The following is a 22,804-nucleotide window of genomic DNA, read 5'->3' on the forward strand; positions in this document are numbered from 1 at the left end:
TCGTTGGCTTGTCTACCCTCTGCCCACACCTAGCGCCATGTCTACCCTTGCCCACCCCATGCCCCTGCCCTCCATCAACCCAGTCTGCTGTCCGCTCCAACTGCCTTTCACATCCACTCTGCCATTTCCTACCACCGGGCAGAACTCCAGCTAATGTCCCTCTGGCCGTTTGACATTCTAGATCCTGAATTGTTGCCTGGAGATGTAGGCTTGTGAACTTAGAACCGAGATGGGTGTTGATGTTCTGTGCACTGTTTCAGAGGGTTTTGGGTGTTTGTGTGGAGTTTGTTCAAGGCAGGGATTAATAGGGAAACAAGAGGTGGGCATTGTGCCAGAAAGTGGATATCAGATCATCCAAGACTTTATCGATTGCTGGAGCAGTCCAAGAGCCTGTTTGATCTGCATTCGCACATTAACCCCATGTGCTTACATATCTGACCTCCATTACTGAGCCTTTGATCTGTTACCTGATATCCTGAGGTAAATGTGCATCTCTAAAAACTTCCATTATCCCTAAATCAATTCACAGCTAATGAGCTGTTTTCAAGATGCAGTCAATATTATATTGTAGGAAACTTTCAATTGGAGCAAGGCAAGACTCAACAAAGTGCGACCCGAACTAAATGAACAATGAATCTATTTGATCAGGTTGCGGGGTGAAGGTTGGCTCGAGCCCTGGAAAGCCTCATGCTCTACACCGACACAAGAAGGTTCGTGTGTGCTGCTGTTGTGTGAGATAGTGGGTGATCAGGTGGAGATGTGGAGGGAGAGCAGGCCAGCAAGTGTGCTTGGGTGCAGGAGCTGTTATCAGGCAACTGAATCATCCCACCACAACCAGAGGGCAATGCTGAACTACTATCTACCTTTTTGATGACCCTCGGCCATTCCTTGATCGAACCTTGTTTGCTTTACTTTGCAGTATACATTATTCCCTTATCACGCATCGATACACTGTAAATGGATCGATTGTAGGAACTGCAGATGCTGGTTTAAAATGAAGATAGACACAAAATGTTAGAGCAACTCAGGCAGCATCTCTGGAGAGAAGGAACGGGTGACGTTTCTGGGGTCGAGACCCTTCTTCAGACTGAACATTGGTTCGGGCCCTTGGAAGCATCTTGCTCCACACAGACACAAGAAGGTTCGTGTGTGCTGCTGTTGTGTGAGAGAGTGGGTGACCAGATGGACAATAGACAATAGACAATAGGTGCAGGAGCAGGCCATTTGGCCCTTCGAGCCAGCACCACCATTCAATGTGATCATGGCTGATCATTCTCAATCAGTACCCCGTTCCTGCCTTCTCCCCATACCCCCATGGAGATTCAGTCTGACCAGATTACGTCTGAAGAAGGGTCTCGACCCAAAACGTCACCCATTCCTTCTCTCCAGAGATGCTGCCTGACCCGCTGAGTTGCTCCAGCCTTTTGTGTCTATCTTCGATTGCAATCATGTACTGTCTTTCTGCTGACTGGACAGCACGCAGCAAACGCTTTTCACTGTACCTCGGTACACGTGACAATAAACTAAACTGAAACTGGACTGAGGGGTTTTTCTGGACATGCCTTGCCGAGTTGCCGGTGTACAGAGTATACACACTGTGTGTGTGCAGAGAGCAGTGCACAGTGAGTGTGTGCTGAGTGTACGTGCAGGGTGCGGGCGCAGGGAGTACACCCAGAGTGACACTGGTTTGATTCATCACTCCTCCGACCCAAGCCCATCTTCTCACCTCCCCTTTTCAGCCGCGCTGATGATCGCCTGGACGACCCCCTCCTTCCCGCGGGCCTCGCCGCGTCTGGGCAATCCGCCGTCTGCAGGGTCTCCGCGCTGCCGTTCTCTCCCTCCGCCTCTCCCGCGTCTTGGCCCTTCCTCAGCCGCTGCTCCTTCACTGCATCATGCGAGTCCCACAGACCGTGACCCTGCCAGAGAACAAGAGATCTGGACCATCGTCAATCACACTTTGCTGAAGGGAAAGATCACGCCCGTTCAGATCCAGTCTGCCCAGGCGAGACGAGAATGCGTCCACCATCCCAAAGCGAAATGCACGCGATGAACCTCTGTTAAACTTCAACGGTCAATCAGGGCAGACACAAAATGCTGGAGTAACTCATCGGGTCAGGCAGCATCTCGGGAGAGAAGGAATGGGTGACGTTTCGGGTCGAAACGTCACCCATTCCTTCTCTCCCGAGATGCTGCCTGTCCCGCTGAGTTACTCCAGCATTTCGTGTCTACCTTTGATTTAAACCAGCATCTGCAGTTTTTTTTCCTACATAGGGAGTCTTTTCACCCTGGTAAAGGTTGAAAACATTACTCAGCCCGAAAGCATCAGTCCGCCTGGAATCACTGAGCACCTTCGTTCAGTCCGCCTGGACCTACCTGATCACACGGTTGCTAAACACTTTAATTCTCCTACCCATTCCCACCCTCCCACCCTGACCTTTCTGTCCTAGGACTCCTCCATTGTCAGAGTGAAGCTAAACGCAAATTGGAGAAACAGCATCTCATATTTTACTTGGGCAGCTTACAGCCCAGTGGTATCAATATTGATTTATTCACAAAATGCTGGAGTAACTCAGCAGGTCAGGCAGCATCTCGGGAGAGAAGGAATGGGTGACGTTTCAGGTCGAGACCCTTCTTCAGACTGATGTCAGGGGGGCGGGACAAAGGAAGGATATAGGTGGAGACAGGAAGATAGAGGGAGATCTGGGAAGGAGGAGGGGAAGGGAGGGACAGAGGAACTATCTAAATCAATCAATATTGATTTTTCTAACTTCAAGTAACCCCTGCATTCCCTCTCTCTCCATCCCTCCCCCACCCAGGTCGCACCAGCTTCTCGTTCTCACCCAACAAACAGCTAACAATAGAAGATAGGCACAAAAAGCTGGCGTAACTCAACGGGGCAGGGAAGCATTTCTGGAGAGAAGGAATGGGAGACGTTTCGGGTCCAGACCCTTCTTCAGACTGGTTAGGGATGAGGGAAACGAGAGATATAGATGGTGATGTGGAGAGATAAAGAACAATGAATGAAAAAAAGTAACGATGATAAAGGAAACAGGCCATTGTAAGCTGTTTGTAGGGTGAAACTGAGAAGCTGGTGCGACTTGGGTGGGGGAGGGATACAGAGAGAGGGAATGCCCTGTTTCCTTTATCATCGTTACTTTTTTGCACGTCTTTCATCCCTTGTTCTATATCTCTCTACATCATCGTCTATATCTCTCGGTTCACTTTGCTGTGACTTTCAGCCTGAAGAAGAGTCCCGGCCCGAAACGTCACCCATTTCTTCTCTCCAGAGATGGTCCCTGTCCCACTGAGTGTCCAGCTTTTTGTGTCTATCTTCGGTTTAAAACCAGCATCTGCAGTTCCTTGCAATAAATGAATGGATTTATAGTCCAGCAAAATTACCTTGAGGACTGACCGATGCAAGAACAGAGCCAGCAGCTGGATGAGGTCGTAGTGTACATAACCATCCTTCTTCTCAATGCCGATGATGTTGGGCAAGTAGAAAGGCCGATCAAAGTAGAGCAATCGATGGGAAGACGTGGTCCAAGGGAAGAATCCAAACTGAAAGCAATATTTCACAACCACTGTAATCTGTAGGGGGACACAGTTGTAAATATTCGGTTCACTTGTTAGCACCAGTTCTGGGGCAAGGGAGAAGGACAGATATGAAATTTATGTGGCAGTGGCATTCTCAGTATAGTAGTGAGGATAAGTGATTTATTTACAAGGGCAGAGGAGAATAATGCATTCCATATCTTGATTAATAACAGAGCAATCTACACATGTAGGTGGGCTTGTAAGGCGGGTCAGAACAATGAACCGTGCCAGGCTGTGCATGGTTACACAGCACACCTGGTCTTAGTATTTATAGCAGTTACAAACTGCTAGAGTATGGATATTCATGATTAATAAGGTGCATAAGATATAGGAGAAGAATGAGTCCATTCAGCCCATCATGTCTGCTCCGCCATTCGATTATGGCTGATATATTTTTCCCTCTCAACCCCATTCTCCTGCTTTTTCCTGTAATCGTTGCCCCTCTTTACCAATCAAGAACCTATCAATCTCTACTTTAAAAATACCCAACGACTTGGCTTCTATGGCTATGAATTCCACAGATTCACCACCCTCTGGCTAAAGAAATTCCACCTCATCTCCATTCTAAAGGAACGTCCCTTTATTCTGAGGCTGTACCTTCTGGTCCTAGTCTCTCCCACTACTGGAACATCCTCTCCACATCCATTCTATCTAGGCGCTTTGTTAGTTGGTAGGTTTCAATGAGATTCCTCCCTCCATACTGTTGCAAGCAATAGTAACATGATACAAGAAATACATCAACGTGAGATAGAGTCACAGAGTGGTACAGTGTGGAAACAGGCCCTTCGGCTCAACTTGCCCACACCGGCAAACATGTCCCAGCTACACTAGTCCCACCTGCCTGTGCTTGGTCCATATCCCTCCAAACAAAGATCGGTGGCAAGAATATCTTAAAGAGAAGGGGACAGATTTAGCGAGGGGAATTTCTGAAGCTATCTGAAGAAGGGTCTCGACCCGAAACGTCACCCATTCCTTCTCTCCAGAGATGCTGCCCGTCCCGCTGAGTTACTCCAGCTTTTTGTGTCTATCTTGGGTTTACCCGGCATCTGCAGTTCCTTCCTACTCTCAGGACTCAACTTCCCATGTTCCCACTTCAGCAACACTAGTATGGATTCCATGCCACAAATTAAGGCACGCTCCATTTCAGTCTTTCACTATCCCTCAGCATGTTCTGAAACAACCTGCTTTGTCAGACATTGCAATAAACCTATTTATATAGTGAGTAGAATCTCAAGCAAAGACCATTCAGCCCAATGGACCTACATCCCACAGATGTCTCCTATTGGTCGACTTCACACAATCCTGTGGGAATTTCCTTCCGTTCCTCTCTCCCTCTTGTACTTAGCAAGCTTCTGCCCCATCACATCTGTACCATTGTCACTGCACAGTAGCTGATTCCACACCATAGTCAGTAGCTGGGTAGCAACATTACTCCTGAACTCCTTTTAGATTTTACTGGTGATAATTGTGTGGTTACGGCCACTGATTTTAGGGCAAAATCTTTTCCATATCTACTCCATTATAATGTTAACAATATCTAACAGTATCTTCCAGAGAGATGAAAAAAACATTCCCCCCCTGATGTATTGCAACATAGTTTGACACAAGAATAATCTGTCATTGAGTCACAGAGCCATACAATAGGCCCTTTGACCCAACTTGTCCTTGCTCACCAACATACCATCTATGCTAGTCCCATTCGGTTTAGTTTAGTCTATCCTGTGTTTGCCTGTGCTTGACCATCTATACACTAAAACTCTCATTTGTTTGTTCCTGAACTACAGCCAAAACGGTACACGACAGCGCGACAATTTTAGGCCCAACTTACTCACCGTCGTCCCTTTGGTGCTAAAGGGAGAAGTTTCATTGAAATCGGTGTTATCGGAGAGGGGGGGAGTGGGGGCAGAGGGGAGGAGAGGGTGCTGCACCAATGCAGGAGAGGTTTGGGCCCAACAGGTCCAAGGTAGAGGCTCAAGATAGAGCTCTTAAGGATAGCGGAGTCAGGGGGTATGGGGAGAAGGCAGGAACGGGGTACTGATTGAGAATGATCAGCCATGATCACATTGAATGGTGGTGCTGGCTCGAAGGGCTGAATGGCCTCCTCCTGCACCTATTGTCTATTGCGTCCACTCGGTCTCGTATCCCTCTAAATCTTTCCTACCCATGCCCATGTCCAAATGTCTTTTAAATGTTGTTTTTGTATCTGCAATAACCAATTACTCTGGTTGCTCGTCCCATGTACCAACCAACCACTATGTGAAAAAGTTGCTCCTCAGGTCTTTCCCCTCTAACCTTTAACCTTCGCTCTCTAGTTCTTGATTCCCCAACCATGGTAAAAACGTCTGTGTGCATTCGCAGGAGGAGCTATGCTCCGCATGATTTTGCACACCTCTAGATGATAACCCCATAGTCTGCAAACAGTCTAACCTCCCCCTGTAACTCAGGCCCTGAAGTCCTGGCAACACCCTTGTAAATCTTTTCTTTACTCTTTCCAGATTAATGACACTGTGACTCGGTGATGCAGAGGGGCGGCACAGTGGCGCAGCAATAGAGTTGCTGCCTTACAGCTCAAGGGACCTGGGTTCGATTCTGACTGCGGGCGCTGTCTGTACGGAGTTTGCACGTTTTCCTCGTGATCTGCATGGGCTTTCTCTGGGTGCTCTGGTTTCCTCCCACACTCCAAAGACATAAAGCTTTGTAGGCTAATTGGCTTGGTAAAATTGTAAATTGTTCCTAGTGTGTAGGATAGTGTGTTCCTAGTGTGCGGGGATCGCTGGTCGGTGTGGGCTCGGTGGGCCGAGGTGCCTGTTTCTGGGCTGTATCTCTAAACGTCTTTCCTATGGCTGGGTGACAAGAACTGAACACAATACTTGCCCCACACAATGAACCAAAGCCTTGTTCAAAGTTTCAAGTTTCATCTTCATACCTCAGTGTACAGGATGGCAAACATCCAGAACCGTTTCTTTGGCCTTGGCATGGAAAGCATTGCCCAGAGGAAGACGAGGATGGGTAGAACCAAGGTGAGCAATGAGGCCGAGACCATGTGGTTGAGGATCATTACAAAGTAGCACAGCATGTCCGACTGAGACATCATCGTGTAGTACAAGGCGAACAGCAGCTTCAAAAGGCAAGGCAAATTTCTGTAGAATTTGTCCGACTCTTCCAGTTCAGTGTCATGAAACATCCTGGAGCAGGACAGAAAGTTTGGCAACAAAGGATGGTTGACATAGGTACGAATAAAATACACACATATTTTCTGCAATTAATTTGGGTGTCTGTAGATATATGCATTCATATTCCATGGATAGGACAAATCAATAATAATCATTAAGAGATGGGAATAAAAACTGGTACTAAAGAAATATACATCATCTATAATTCTGCCCTTATATTTCTATTATAAAATCTGTCTTCTTCTTTTATTTTACAGTTACAGTTTAGTTTATTGTCACATGTACTGAGTTACAGAGAAAAGCTTTTGTTGCGGTGCTATCCAGTCAGTGGAAAGACAATACATGATTACAATCGAGCCATTTACAGGGTATGTTAAGGGAATAACGTTTCGTGCAAGGTAAAGCCAGCAACGTCCGATCAAGGATAGTCCGAGAGTCACCAATGAGGTCGACTATGAGCGTGCTCTTCTGCCTCTGCTACTACACTAGTTTTTTAAAATTTAATTTAATTTAATTTATATTTATTTATTTATTTATTTATTTAAGAGATACAGCACGGAAACAGGCCCTTCGGCCCACCGGGTCCGCGCCGCCCAGCGATCCCCGCACATTAACACTATCCTACACACACTGGGGACATTTTTTTTTACATTTGCCCAGCCAATTAACCTACATACCTGTACGTCTTTGGAGTTCATTACATTGTGATAATCTGTTAGCGTTTTCACTGGGAACACAGACATGGGAATGTGCATTGGGAAAGTTGACCTGCAATGGCCATCCATCCCATTCGGCCTATGCTCCACACATACAGGCTGGAACTGGCCCTTCGGCCCACTGTGTCCATGCCGACCATCGAGTAACCATCTTTATTAATCCCACTTTACAGCACTTGGTCCACAGCTTTCTAAACTCGAGTGCTCCTCCAGATACTTCTTAACTGTTGTGAGATTACCTGCCTCCAACCGCTCTCTCGGTGAAAATAAATCTTCCTTCTATCCCCTTAAAACCTCTTACTCCTTACCTTAAACCCATGTCTTCTGGTTATAACACCCCTGCTCTGGCGAATGGTTTGTTACCATCCATCCTGTCATGGCCTCTCCTACTTCTGCAATTCTCTATCAGGTCCCCCCCTCAGCCTTCTCTGCTCTAAGAAAAACAAACCCGGCCTTTCCAGCATCTCCTCATAACTGAAACACTGCATCGCAGGTACCATCCTGGTCAATCTCCTGTGCACCTGTCTCCAGAGGATTCATGTCCTTTCTACGACCTCACAAGAAACTACAGATGCTGGGATCTTGCGTAAAGCACAAAGTGCAGGATCGGCGGGTCAGGCAACATCTCTGAAGGGAAGGGAAAGGCGATGTTCTGGATAGGGACAAGTCTGAAGAAGTCTATTCATTCCCTTCATAGATGCTGCCTGACCCGTTGAGTTGCTCCAGTCCTTTGTTTTACTCAAGTCCTTTCTGTACTGTGGAAACCAAAACTACATTCAATGTTCTAGATATAGCCTCACTAATTATTTTATAAAGCTCTACCATAACCCCCGTGCTCCCAAGGGCAGCACAGTGGCGCAGTGGTAGAGTTGCTGCCTTACAGCGCCAGAGACCCTGTTCTATCCTGACCACGGGTGCTGTCCGTACTCTGTGTCCTTGTGGGTTTTCTCCGGGTGCTCTGGTTTCCTCCCACATTCCAAAGACGTGCAGGTTTATTGGTTAATTGGCCTCTGTAAATTGTCCCTAGTGTGTAGAAGAGAACTAATGTACAAGTCGAAGGTATTTATTTCACAAAATGCTGGAGTAACTCAGCAGGTCAGGCAGCATCTCAGGAGAGAAGAAATGGGTGACGTTTCGGGTCGAGACCATTCTTCAGTCTGAAGAAGGGTCTTGACCCGAAACGTCACCCATTCCTTCTCTCATGAGATGCTGCCTGACCTGCTGAGTTACTCCAGCATTTTGTGAAATAAATACCTTCGATTTGTACCAGCATCTGCAGTTATTTTCTTACACTAGTGTAGAAGTCATCTCTTGTCAACGCGGACTCGGTGGGCCGAACGGCCTGTTTCTACACTGTATCTCTAAAACGAAATCTAAAAAAACGATTCTCTTTGCCTGATTATCGAATACCTTCTTCAACAACCTGTCTACCTGTGCTGCCACCTTGAAGGATCGTTGGACATGTACACCAAGGTGTGTTTATTCCGCAATATTCGACATGGCCTTGCTATTTATTCTGTATGTCCGACCCTTAATGTGCATCATTTTTGATCACTCTTAATAGATCTCTCAAAATGCAGCACTTCAGAGTAAAAGCATCACCCTTAAAAGACCTCTCAAAAGTCCCATCTGCAAGTGATCAATATCTTCCTGCGGCCTGAGATTATCCTCACTATCCACAGCATCACCGATTTTTGTTCCATCTTCGAACTTACTGATGAAACCTCTTGCATTCGATGTGTATGTGACAAGGTGCCAGCACTGATTCCTGTGGCGTGCAGCTTCTCACAGGCTCCCAATCACAAATGTAGCCCACCGCCAACACTCTTCCTCCCCTATCACCAAGCCAACTTTGGATCCAACTTGCCACCTTGCCTTGGATCCCATGGGCTCCAACCTTCTGCCCTAGCAGATATTAAACCTTATTTTAATGATATTATCCAGATTACTTTGTCCCGGGAATGTCCTGGGAATTACAAACTTGCTTAACTTCCTAAAAGCTATCCAGCCCCCTTTCTTACTTCCCAAGTCCATCTTTCTCTTCATTGCTATCAACACCCTCCTCTTGTGCTGCCTCCTCGTTTTATTAAAGTTTAGTTTGATAGACACAGCATGGAACCAGGCCTTTCGGCCCACCTCCATCCGTGCCGACCAGCGATCCAGGTCCATTAACACTATCTTACACACACTAGGGACAATTTACAATCTTTTCCGAAGCCAATTAACCTACAAACCTATACGTATTTTGGGTGTGGGAGGTGCTGGAGAAAATACACGCAGGTCACGGGGAGAATGTGCAAATTCCCTGCAGACAGCACCCGTAGTTGGGATGGAACCCGGGTCCCTGGCGCTGTGAGGCAACAACTCTACCACTGCGCCACCATGCCTCCTTCTCCATCCATGACATGCACTCTCTGCTTTATATTCTCTCCCGCTCCCCCCTCCCTTTAAACTACTTCTACCCAACACACCCCAGTTACTTTCCACGACCCTCCCTCACGCACCCCCGTGTGAAATGCCTTGGGGAAAGCAGCCACGACCATTAAGGAGGGGAGCGAGGTTTCTCACTTGTTGAGCATGAGATCACTTGCTGTCAGGAGACGGCTGTCATAGGCGAGAGTTGCTTGGTCTCTCAGTGATTCGCTCTCTTCAGGCTCTCTGCACAGGTCCTCCTCAGAGGGGCTGCCGACCACCGTATCGTAGCCCGGCGGGATGGCAGCTTTGTGGGAGCGCGGAGATACCGTGCCTTCGGCAGCGTCTTCATCCGCCTCTTCCTCGATGGTCTCAGAGGTTCCCTGGTGAGACCGTGGCATTGCCGGCTGGCCCGATGCACTAGGGAGGAGGAGAAGTTAATTGGTGAGAGAGGCAGTCAAACCATTCAATCTCTCCAACTGAAGAGAAAAAAGGAAAGTTACCAAAGTTAGAAGCACGAAGGAAGCCTTGATCTCAGCTGTATCTCAATAGACAATAGACAATAGGTGCAGGAGGAGGCCATTCGGCCCTTTGAGCCAGCACTGCCATTCAATGTGATCATGGCTGATCATTCTCAATCAGTACCCCGTTCCTGCCTTCTCCCCATACCCCCTGACTCCGCTATCCTTAAGAGCTCTATCTAGCTCTCTCTTGAATGCATTCAGAGAATTAGCCTCCACTGCGTTCTGAGGCAGAGTATTCCACAGATTCACAACTCTCTGACTGAAAAAGTTTTTCCTCATCTCCGTTCTAAATGGCCTACCCTTTATTCTTAAACTGTGGCCCCTTGTTCTGGACTCCCCCAACATTGGGAACATGTTTCCTGCCTCTAACGTGTCCAACCCCTTAATAATCTTATACGTTTCGATAAGATCCCCTCTCATCCTTCTAAATTCCAGTGTATACAAGCCTAGTCGCTCCAGTGGCATCTCGGTGGCAGCAGGATCAGTAGTTTGAAAATTAAAGTACGCTACATTACTACATTACTACATACGTTGGTTTTGCACGATCATAGTCTAGTTTACATATTATCTGATAATTTATTGTATATTTATCGTTATTGTCTCTACATCTCATGTGCCTGTAAAGCTGCAGCAAGGGTTTCATCGTTCCGGTTCATATCAGGCACACATCATAAATAAACACTAGACTCTCATGTGTAGGAAGGAAGTGCAGATGCCGACTGACACCGTAGACACACAATGCTGGAGTAACTCAGCGGGACAGGCAGCATCTCTGGATAGGAGGAATGGGTGACATTTCTGGTTGAGACCCTTCTTTAAACTTAAACAACTGAAGAAGAGTCTCGACCCGAAACGTCACCCACTTTTGACTCTTAAGTTTAGTTTAGTTTAGAGTTACAGCGCGGAAACAGGTCCTTCGGCCCACCAAGTCTGCACCGACCAGCGATCCCCACACATTAACATTACCCTACACACAATAGGGACAATTTACATTTGCACCAAGTCAATTAGCCTACATATCTGTACGAGATTGATCCCTGGGATGTCGGGACTGTCATATGAGGAAAGATGGAAAAGACTAGGCTTGTATTCACTGGGGTTTAGAAGGATGAGAGGGGATCTTATAGAGACATATAAAATTATAAAAGGACTGGACAAGCTAGATGCAGGAAAAATGGTCCCATTATTGGGGGAGTCCAGAACCAGGGGCCACAGTCTTAGAATAAAGGGGAGGCCATTTAAAACTGAGATGAGAAGGAACTTTTTCACCCAGAGAGTTGTGAATTTGTGGAATTCTCTGCCAGAGGGCAGTGGAGGCCAAATCACTGGATGAATTTAAGAGAGAGTTAAATACTCTACTTACACTCCCCTCCCCTCTTATCTCCCTCCTCCATCCTAAGCGTTTTCCACAGCTAGGATGTGGAAAATCCTACATTTCCACAGTACTCCACATTGTTTCCTTATTGAGATCTCTCATTCCCTCGCCAACCATGGGCTTACCAGGCACCGCCCTGCCCAGGGTCATTTGTGGCCAGCCCTGATCACCCCTCCCCCTCCCCTACCATCAGTCTGAAGAAGGCTTCAGAGATGCTGCCTGACCTGCCGAGTTACTCCAGCACTTTGTGTCTACCTTTGGTATAAACCAGCATCTGCAGTTCTATGTTTCTACAAGCAGTTGGAATGGTTCGGAGAGTTTCAGAGAATGGCAGGAGATCTAACTGAAGCACTGATTTTGACGGCTGATGCTGAGAGGATTGTCCCCATCATGAGATTCAAAGACCAGGGGCATAAATTTGGTTTCCGAGGGCCTTGCATCAAGAGAAATTTAGTCTCTACCCCAGAGAGCACGGAGGCAGAGCCATCATGTGCAGTAAAGCCAGCAATGGTCTGTGCACGTGTCAAGATTGTGGAAGGTAGAATGTCTGGTGATCTAACGAGGTCTGGAGGGTCTCAACCTGAAACGTCACCCATTCCTTCTCTCCAGAGATGCTGCCTGTCCCGCATTTTGTGTCTAGACCAGATGTCAAAGAGTTGGTGTGCATTGTGCTTGCTTGAGAAAGAATAACAATAGATTATTGTGTTTCCTTGCGTGAGATCATGAACGCAACTTTCCACCCAGTTCTATGAACTATAGAGTTGGAAAGCCCCATAGAACATGCAGAACGATGCCAAATGCAGTAGGATCTGGTTTTTGTCACTAACTAGCCCAAAGCTATCAGGGGAAAAGGGCTTGGTGAATTTTGACAAGTGCACTCCATGTTTTACCTCAAATGTTCACTGTCCAACGAGCTGGACATGTCAACATGGGGCATCTTCTGCAGTCTCCGCCTACTGCGATTGCTGGGCCTTGGGACCACAGTGGTAGTGGAGTCGTCAAGCTCGACTGATACATTATCAGTGGTGTTCTGCCTGGAGTCCAGCAAGGTGACCTCAGTGCTACAACTGTGGACACACAAAAGGGAAATGTACCCATCCAGTCACAAATAGCAGCTGCACCTTCCCACACACACAAGAGGGCGACACTCTCATGAAGGGACGACACTCTGAAATGTTGTCCCTGCTTCTCTTTCCACACAACTGCCTAACCTGCAGGGTGTTTCCAGCAGCTTATTGATTCTCAGATGTCTGGGCGCACTGGGCTGGGAGACAGAGCAGGTTGTGGCCAGTCACCAGAGTTAGATTTGTGTCTTCCGCAGATCCCTTTGTACCTTCTGAGCAAGCAATATGAATGGCCACCAGTTATAAACGGAAGCACTGCCTGTAACAATTGGGGATCCGAGTAGTCTCTTTTCATTGACAAGCCCGTGGGTCTGGGAATTAAGAATGTTTTAACCAAAACTCAGCTAACTCTTGGCCCCATTCTACTACCTGCAAAGGACATGCTTGTAAAGAGCGTGTAAAAAGCAACATTTATCTTGTGCCCTTTAATGTCATGAAACATCCCAGAGAGTTGCACAGGAACATAGCCCAACGATGGGATTGAATCAATCTTGAGAACATAAGACTGACTGAGGGGGGGTCTCTTCTACATTGAGGGGTAAATAATATTTTATAAGGGATGGCAGAAGAGTTGCTGCCTTACTGCACCAGAGAACCTGGGTTCGTTCCTGACTAAGGTTGCTGTCTGTACGGAGTTTGTAACTTCTCCCTGCGACCTGCGCCGATTTTCTCCAGGTGCTCCGGTTTCCTCCCACATTCCAAGGGCGTACAGGTTTGTAGGTTCATTGGCTCCTGTAAATTGTCCTTAGTGTGTAGGATAGTGCCAGTGTTCGGGATGATCGATGGTTGGCGTGGTCTCGGTGGGCCGCAGGGCCTGTTTCCACACTGTATTCACTGAAGTGTAAAGTCTAATAAGACAGGCACCAAAAGTCACAGGACAGGCCGAGAAAGGTGAGATTGAGGGACAGAGCTTTAGGGAAAGGAACTGCAGAATTTGGAACCACGGCTGCTGGCCATGGGAGAAGCAAGTTGGTAGACACAAGAAGTCAGAACTTGAAGAGCATGTAAAGGCCAGAAGATGTCCTCAAAGGGAGAGGGGAGCTTTACACTCAAGATGTAATGGTGAAACATCAACAACTGAGGGGGTAATAAATGATTTTTCCAAGATTTTTCCCTTGAGGCTTGCCCAAGGTTGCCTTCTTTTTAAGCATCCAATTCCATCTTACTGTCCCAATTACAGAGCGATTACCAGTGTCCCAACTACCTTGCCCGAATCCACTTCCACAACAGAGATGTTTCAAGTTCTCCCTGTGACCTGCGTGGGTTTTCTCCAGGTGCTCCGGTTTCCTCCCACACTCCAAAGATGTACAGGTTTGTAGGTTAATTGGTTTAGGTAGAAAATTGTAAACTGTCCCTGGTGTGCAGGGTGGTTCTAATGTACGGGGTGATTGCTGTTCGGCGCAGACTCGGTGGACCTGTCACCCTGGTGTATCTCGAAACTAAACTAAACTAAATTAAAAGTCATCAACAACTGTTTGAAATTCCAGTCAGGCCCCTCAGTGCTCGGCATAAACTGACCAGGAAAGGGCAGATCAATTCAACGCTTGGACCTTAACTTGTCAGTATTGGCCGAAAATCCTTTTAACCAAAGATACCAGAGGAGCACGATGAACCACTCCGTCAAAATCGCCTATACGGAAGTACAGTACGCAAAGCAGCATAGCGTCCGCCATTTTAGTAAGCAAAACCCACCTCTTGCTATGCCTCTCGCAGTGTAATCAGTGTTTTGGGGGAACAGTACGTGTGATGATACCATTAAAACGCACAATATATCGCATCTATCAATTCACAGATTTTTGTTATTTTTCTTTTTAAATGGTTCTGCAAGTTTCTGCCCACTAAAATGGCGCCATGACGTACTACGGTTTTTAGGGTCGAGTGGTCTATCTTGCTCTACTCTATTAGCTTTGCTTTTAACACTGTGACTTAAAGCCTATTTCCATTTCCACTGCAACCTTTCTCCATGTCAAACAGATTCAAATAGGTGCATTTTCAGTATACTAACCAGGACACAGACTGGCTATTTCTGCCAGCCACCAAGGGCGGCACGGTGGCGCAGCGGTAGAGCTACTACCTTACAGCGCCAGAGACCCGGTTTCGATCCTGACTACGGATGCTGTCTGTAGGCAGTTTGTACGTTCTCCCCGTGACCTGCTTGGTTTTTCTCCAAGATCTTTGGTTTCCTCCCCCAAGTATAGGTTTGGAGGTTAATTGGCTTGGTATTAATATAAATTGTGGCCCGTGTGTGTAGGATAGCGTTAATGTGCGGAGATGGCTGGACTCGGTGGGCTGAAGCACGTGTTTCCGCGCTGTATCTCTAAAACTAAAGAAACTAAAACTAAAACCACTTTTCATTTGAATAGTTTACAAACCAGCTGTATGAATGTTGAATTCTCCAATTCTAAGTAACTTCTACCTACACTCCCGTCTCCCCTAGTAGTTTAACTAGTTCCACATCTCTCTACATTATATCCCTCTTGAGATCACACCTTCCCTAGCCAACAATGGGTCTACCAGGGTACCACCCTGCCTGAGGTCATTTGTGGCCAGCCCCGATTGCTCCTGGTCTTTTCTTACCTCCACCCCACAAAGAGTTCAGACCCAAAGTCACCCATCCTTTTTCTCCTGAGATGTTGCCTGACCCGCTGAGTTGCTCCAGAACATTATGCCTATCGTCAATTTGGCTCAGTTATTTCAAATAGTCTAACGGGCTGGGCATATTTCATATGTTTACCAGCAAGAACATACAACACAATGTAGCTTAATCTGACCTAAACAGTGACTTACATACCACATCAGTTCATTTGGTCTCACCCGTTTCGAGATACCCCCAATCTTCCACCTATCCTCCCCCACTCCACCTTCTCTGCTACCTAAATTAATTTGCTTTTACTCTTTCCTAGTTCTGTTGAAGGGTCCAGACTTGAAATGTTAACTGTTGCTCTCTCCACGGATGCTGCCTGAACTACTGCGTGATTCCAGCATTTATTACCTTGACACACTGCTGTCCTTGGAGAATGTGGAATTAGCGCTGGTCAGTTTTCGGAAGCTTGACATAGTCATTCTCTCTCCTTCAGTTGTCCGAGCAAAGTCCCAGTCAGTGTCAGAGTTGCACGATGCTTGGCCTTTCAGTTTGGCTTTGTATAAACGATGGATACTGTCCTGGTCTGGATTCTTTCCCTGAATGAAAAAGAGACATTTCGTTACCAACAAAATACTTTCTGCTTTACTGAAGTATGATTGATTTAGGTTCTACTGTAATATGCTCCATTGGCACAGCGGTAGAGTTTCTGCCTTACTGCCCGAGAGACTTGGGTCCGATCCTGACTACGGGTGCTGACTGTTCGGGTTTTTCTACGTTCTCCCCGTGACCTGCGTGGGTTTTCTCCAGGTGCTCCGGTTTCCTGCCACACTCCAAAGACGTACAGGTTTGTAGGTTAATTGGCTTGGTAAAATTGTAAATTGTCCCTAGTGTGTGTACAATAGTGTTAATGTGTGGGGATCACTAGTTGGGGCAGACTCGGTAGGCCGAAGGGCCTGTTTTCATGCTGTATCTCTAAATTAAACTGAACTAAAACATTGATTAAACTTCTGGCTTCCTCACATCTCCATTGCCGCACTGCACAGAAGATAGACAAGGCGGCTGTATTTTGTTATTCATGTTTAGTTTAGTTTTAGAAGCAGATCCTTCCGCCCACCATGACCATCAATCACCCATTCACATTAGATCTAAGTTCGGTCATCCCACTTTCTCACTCACTCCTACAAACAAGGGCAATTTTACAGAGGCTAATTCACTTACAAACCCGCATGTCTTTGAGATGTGGAGGTGATACCGAAACACCAGGAAGAAACCCACGGGGTCACAGGGAGAACGTGCAAACTCCACACAGATAGCACTCGAGGTCAGGATGGAACCCGGGTCTCCGACACTGTGAGGCTGCGGCTCTACCAGCTGTGCCACTGTGCTGCCCTCAGTGGCATCTTTGGCAAGCGCAGCGTCTTACTGGTTTTCCTTTGTTGGATAAAACCCAGTGGCTTTCTAGCTTCGATCAGAAATAAATGAAATATAGCTATTTAGATCATGAGAAGTAAAACATTGGAAAGGGAGAATATACTTGCACTCTGTGATTCCATTTACCAGCACCAGACATCGCTGTAATAAAGGATGGTTTGAATCAAGCAAGGAAAGCAAGTTTCCTTCTCTATGCGAGCAAATTGGGCTTTTAACAACCTCTCACACCTTTAGAGTGCTGAGGATGCAAAAGTAGATCGATGGGGTGGTGCCTTTATCGGTCAGCGCACTGAATATAAAAGAAAATCACATGGCAGCTGTATAAATATTTGGTTCGGTCACGTTAGGCGTGCAGTTCTGGCCGCCACATTAGAGCAAGGAAGTGGTGGCTTTGCAGAGGGTGCAAAAAAAAAGTTTACCAGGATGTTGCCTGCATTCGAGAGGATTAGCCCAAAAATCAGGTTGGACAATCTGTGTAACTGCTCCCATTGACTCACAGACGAGATAAATCTTGTTTACTTTTAGTCGTTCAAGGATTGTGAGCTTGGCAGGCTGAGCCAGTATCTGTCCTAATTGCCCTGAGCCGCTGCATTCCTTTGAGATGAGGGGTCACACACAATGCAGTTAGGAAGAGTGTGCCAAGATTGTGTCCCAGTGATAGTGAGGAAATGGTGATTAATTTAGTTTGGTTTTAGTTTAGAGATACAGTGTGGAAACAGGCTCTTCGGCCCATCGAGTCCGTGCCGACCAGCAATCCCCGTACATTAACACTATCCCACACACACTAGGGACAATTCTTTACTCATGCTCCAAGCCAATTAACCTACAGTACAAACCTGTACGTCTTTGTATTGTGGGAGGAAACCGAAGATCTCGGAGAAAGCCCACGTGGTCACAGGGAGAACGTACAAACTCCGTACAGACAGCACCCGTAGTCGGGATCGAACCCGGGTCTCCGGCGCTGCAGGCGCTGTGAGGCAGCAACTCTACCGCTGCGCCACCGTGCCGCCCATGTTTCCAAGTAGAGAGGGCGTGTGGCTTGGAGGGCAACCTCCAGGTGGTGGTGTTCCCAAACCCTTGCTGCCCTGGTCCTTCCACCCGAGAGGTTGTGGGTTTGGAAGGTTTGGTCCAAGGAGGTCTTGGTGAGATACTGCAGTGCATTCTGTGGATGGTACAACTTGCTGCTACTGTGTAGCTTGTCTCAGTTTTACCTTTTTTGAAGGCATCCCCCATCCCAACCCTGTGACCTAACAAGTTTCCTTCACAACCATGAGAAAGTCTTCAGCTTGAAACATTCGTTCTGTTAACAATGACCTACTGAGTATTTCCAGCGCTTTCTGGTTTTACCCTAAATAACAAATATGTCCCTTCTGACTATTTAAACAAAATGTATCCGTGGGTTACATATACCAGGCAATAGATTATCCTGTCCTTCAGGTAGATATAACTGGAGTAATACCCAGCAGTCTTAAAAAGCAGTCTTAAATATTAGAGTAGAACATGAATGAAACTGAGTACCTGTTTTAATTCTCTTCTTAACATGGACCTCTCTATCCTCAGCACAGTGGAGATGTCAATGTTGTCTTTGGAGATGGTGTTAAGTAGCTCGATCAGCCCATCAACCAATGCATGAATAAACATCCAGCTGAAGGTCAGGATGTTGACACCTCGCCTGATGAGGTTATCTTGCACAGAGTAAAGATACAAACACAAGAGAGATGAGAAAACCGAGATGCTGGAGCACCAGCATGGTGGTTGCTAGGAGCTCTTCAAGGCTGCAATAAACATTAACAATGAGGATGAGTATGGAGGATATTTTAAAGTGTGTGGACGGCATAGAGCCCAGAAAGGTAGTGACATGGGTAAACACAGGAGTGGGTGCGATTTAAGGCAGAACGGATGGTAATGCACATCAGGAGGAAGAATAATGAGCAGAGTAAATTACATTCAATCAGTGCGGTAAGCGAGCTGAAGTCCCCAAAACAATGATTATTAGTTTAAGGATATGTTGCTAGGACTGCATATGGGGCACTGATTTTACAAATAGAGAAGGTACATACAATTTACCATCTCTGGGCACCGAGCTTCCGAGGGGAGAATAAACCCCTGGATGTGCGACAGGTTATGCAGAGGAGAGACACAAAATGCTGGAATAACTCAGCGGGACCCTCTGAAGAACGGTCTCAATCCGAAAAGGCACCCATTCCTTCTCTCCAGAGATGCTGCCTGTCTCACTGAGTTACTCCAGCATTTAGTGTCCATTTTCGGTGTAAACCAGCATCTGCAGTTCCTTCCTACGCCCCAGGTTATGCAGAGGGATTGGCAAAGTTAGGATTGTGCATTGTACCACTCAGATATTCCAAATACAGTGAACCCTCATTTTCACGGACCCCTTTATGACAGATATTGGTTCTAGTGGACGGAACGGCCTTTGCCACCCCCAGCGTCGCCCCGTCAGCCTACAGATGTCAAACAGGTACTGGGGTGGATGTATGTCCTGTGCAGTCCCACTAAGCAGGAGCTGGGAGAGTGACCCTGTCCACAGTAGACACACTAAACAGGTGCTGAGAGATGCCCCTGTCCACAGTAGACACACTAAACAGGTGCTGAGAGATGCCCCTGTCCACAGTAGACACACTAAGCAGGAGCTGGGAGTGTGAGATTATCCACAGTAGACACACTAAGCAGGAGCTGGGAGTGTGAGATTGTCCACAGTAGACCCACTAAACAGGTGCTGGGAGAGTGAGATTGTCCACAGTAGACACATTAAACAGGTGCTGGGAGTGCAAAACTCTGCATGGTGAGCGTTTGAGGGCACTGGGCCTGCACTCTCTGGAGTTTAGAAGGACGAGGTGGGGAGGACCTCATTAAAACTTACCAAATTGTGAATGTCTTGGATAGAGTGGATGTGGAGAGGATGTTTCCACTAGTGGGAGAGTCTAGGACCAGAGGTCACAGCCTCAGAATTAAAGCATGTTCCTTTAGCAAGGAGATGAGGAGGAATTTCTTTAGTCAGAGGGTGGTGAATCCATGGAATTCATTGCTACAGAAGGCTGTGGTACAGGCATCAAGTCAATGGATATTTTTAAGGCAGAGATAGATAGATTCTTGATTAGTGCGGGTGTCAGGGGTGATGGGGAGCAGGCAAGAAAATGGGGTTGAAAGGGAGAGATAGGTCAGCCACGATTGAATGGCAGAGTAGATTTGATGGGCCGAATGGCCTAATTCTGCACCTATCACTTATGAACATTAACCTATGATTGAAACAGTTTGCACTCCTGGGTTTACGCCTGTACCGGTGCTAATCCATCGTACGGTGTTTATAATTTCTGGTGGGTGATTGAGGTTATCCCGGGCTGGTGCCTGACTCGAGGGTGATTGAGGTTAGCCCGGGCTGGTGCCTGACTCGTGGGTGATTGAGGTTAGCCCGGGCTGGTGCCTGACTCGTGGGTGATTGAGGTTAGCCAGGGCTGGTGCCTGACTCGTGGGTGATTGAGGTTAGCCCGGGCTGGTGCCTGACTCGTGGGTGATTGAGGTTAGCCAGGGCTGGTGCCTGACTCGTGGGTGATTGAGGTTAGCCAGGGCTAGTGCCTGACTCGTGGGTGATTGAGGTTAGCCGGGCTGGTGCCTGACTCGTGGGTGATTGAGGTTAGCCGGGCTGGTGCCTGACTCGTGGGTGATTGAGGTTAGCTTGGTGTCACTCCTGCCTCGAGACTGACATTGTGACTGACCTGGGTCCTGGGGAGTTTCACGGCCACTGGAGGGATCCAACTCATCCTCACTGGAATCAAGTCTGCTCATGTCTGAAATTAGAAGGACATAGACAACTTCTGATCCTTTAATCATCCATGTTTTGTTACTGAAAGAAATCACAAGTCACATTGATGCCCGTACCATTTTAATTGCTCTTACAGAAAGAGTGAAAGCAGGGAGCTACGCTTTTCCAGAGTATATAGCTTGCTAAAGCTTAAGCTAATGGCCCGGTGACAGGGAATCTGACTAACATGCATCTTCACAACGTAGAAACACGGATACCATCACATGAAAGACACAACACGTGGGTTTGGAAGAGTTGCCTGGGATTTGAGGGTCTGTAAGAGGTTCAGAACTTCAGTATTTAAGTTCTGTTTAAGTTTTAATTTCAGTATATTAAGCAAATCCATACATCTGACATTCAAGGTTCTGAACCCAATTAACTTGTGGAGCCAGTGATCGGTATGAGCACACACATTTTATTCCAGCCCACTCATCAGAACCTCAGAGGTGTGGGTTTTGCCAGCTCTATCCCAAGAGCTAACAGTTCAATGGAGGTTTGGTGCATTAGTTGCTTCTGGTGTACAACCATCACCCTTCAGGATTGCAGAGCTCCTGTACATGGACCAAAGCGACACGAGGCTGATCAGGAGATTAAGATGCATAGGATCAACGGCGAGCTGGTCAGGACTGGCTTACCCATCAAAGACAGAGGGTAGTGGTGGAAAGGTGTTATTCTGCATGGAGGTCTGTGACCAGGGGCCTGTGCTAGGGACCTGTGCTAGGTTCCGCATGGACCTGTGCTCGGACCTCATTGATAGAAACAAACAACTTGGATGTGAATTTTGCTGGGTTGGTTAGTAGGTTTGCAGAGAACATCAAAATTGGTGTTGTGGACTGTGAGGAAGTCTATCAAAGGATACAGTTGGATTTAGATTGGTTACAGATACAGGCAGAGGAATGGCAGATGAAGTCTAATCCAAGCAAGTACCTTGATAGGACTTTGAGAAGATGCGTTTGGAGTATTGTGTGCGGTTCTGGTCACTCCATTACAGAAAGGATGTGGAGGCTTTGGAGAGGTTTACCAGAATGCTGCCTGGATTAGAGGGTATGAGCTACAAGAAGCAGTTGAACAAACTTGTACATAAAATTATGAGAGGCATAGACAGGGTAGACAGTCAGACTCTTTTTCTGAGAGTGCAAATGTCGAAGTCTAGAGGGCAGAGCTTTGAGGTGAGAGCTGGAAAGATTAAAAGGAATGTGTGGGGCAAGTTTTTATTTTCACACAGAGAGTGGTGGGTGTGTCAAACATGTGTTGTGTAGAACATGGTGGTGGTGAACCAGATACAACAGTGGCATTTTAAGAGGCTTTTAGATAGGCTCAGGGAATGGAAGAATATGGATCACATACAGGCAAAGCACATTGACTTGGCATCATGTTCGACACAGACATTGTTGGCCAAAGAGCCCCTTCCAGCACTGCACCATCCATGTTCTATGTTCCATAATTACCTTGTTGCATCCTCTCCTTCTTCCTCTGTGCCTTCCTTACCCTCTTCAACTCCCTTTGTCTTTCCTTCACTGCTATTTTTGAGTCTTTGACCAAAGCCACGTAAGCAAACTGGAAGGGAAAGGTTAAGCTGGCAGGTTACTCATGCTTTACTCAGGAACCAGCAGAACAAGTTGGCAGGAGACAATTAGCTGCCATTTTGTTCTCACGGAAACATAAACGTGCAAAGAGAAAAGGCAAAGACTAAACTAGGCTCTTTCTTCTGGTTTACTGTAGTTTAGTTTAGAGATACAGCGTGGAAACAGGCCCTTCGGCCCACTGGGTTTGTACTGACCAGCTGTCCCTGCACATTAACACTATCCTACACAAGGGACAATTTTTACATTTATACCAAGCCAATTATCCTACAAACCTCTACATCTTTGGAGTGTGGGAGGAAACTGAAGATCTTGGAGAAAATCCACGCAGGTCACAGGGAGAACGTATAAACTCCATACGGACACCACCCATAGGCAAGATCGAACCTGGGTACCTGGCGCTGTAAGAGTTGTCAGGCAGCAATACCACTGCGCCACCGTGCAGCCTTTCGGTTCTCCAAAGCAAAGATC

Source organism: Rhinoraja longicauda, chromosome 22 (genome assembly GCF_053455715.1).
Source record: "Rhinoraja longicauda isolate Sanriku21f chromosome 22, sRhiLon1.1, whole genome shotgun sequence".
NCBI lineage: Eukaryota > Metazoa > Chordata > Chondrichthyes > Rajiformes > Arhynchobatidae > Rhinoraja > Rhinoraja longicauda.